This window comes from Myotis davidii, unplaced genomic scaffold (genome assembly GCF_000327345.1).
Source record: "Myotis davidii unplaced genomic scaffold, ASM32734v1 scaffold251, whole genome shotgun sequence".
In the NCBI taxonomy this organism is placed as follows: Eukaryota; Metazoa; Chordata; class Mammalia; order Chiroptera; family Vespertilionidae; genus Myotis; species Myotis davidii.
In genome coordinates this window covers 482,824-483,569 of record NW_006282378.1, presented here as the reverse complement: position 1 = coordinate 483,569, position 746 = coordinate 482,824, and the positions used below count along the sequence as shown (strand labels likewise).

The 746-nt window shown below is 46.6% G+C and overlaps 1 protein-coding gene across 1 annotated transcript in view; it reads left to right on the top strand.

Annotated features, from left to right (window-relative positions):
• ATP1A4 (ATPase, Na+/K+ transporting, alpha 4 polypeptide) overlaps window positions 1-746 on the top strand; it is a 36,575-nt gene that overhangs the window by 10,332 nt on the left and 25,497 nt on the right. The window lies entirely within an intron of this gene.

Here is a 746-nt window from a genome sequence, read left to right as displayed (position 1 = left end):
GCGAATGTGCCCGCAACCCAGGTACATGCCCTTGACCGGAATCGAACCCGGGACCCCTCAGTCCGCAGGCCGACGCTCTATCCACTGAGCCAAACCGGTTTCGGCGTGAAGCCCACCCTTTTTTTTATTCTCTGTTCATTTCATTGTTGGGCTGCTCTAGTTTGATTGCATTGTGTTGAACAGAACTGTGTTTGGTCTCAGTTTTCCCAGCTGAGGAAATACAAAATAAGTCAATTCTCTCTCTCCTACAAACCACCCTTTAGATTTTTGACAGTAACCATTATGTTGCCTCAAACTCTCCAGGTAGGCGGTGAAATAATAATCCCGTTTCCCTTAGCCATATGACACCGTCTTTGGGCCCTGGTCTTGCTGATCACTTGTTTAGGGTATGCTTTATCTTACTAAAATAAAAATGAGTGTACTACTCAGGGTGTGGTTGGACTAGCACAAAAACATTGGGACTAGGAAGAAACCAAGATGGCAGCATAGGTAAACACCGGAAATTGCTGCCTTGCACAACCACTTCAAAAATACAACTAAAAGACAAAACGGACATCATCTAGAACCACAGAAAGGCTGGCTGAGTGGAAATTCTACAACTAGAAGGAAAGAGAAAAGCACACTGAGACAGGAGGTGCGGAAGTAAAGTGCAGAGGTACGGAGGCGCACGTGGAAAGGGCTGGCAACTGAGGACACGGTTGTCTTTTTCAATCAGGAGGGAGTCTCAAGCTCCCGACTGCTCTGAA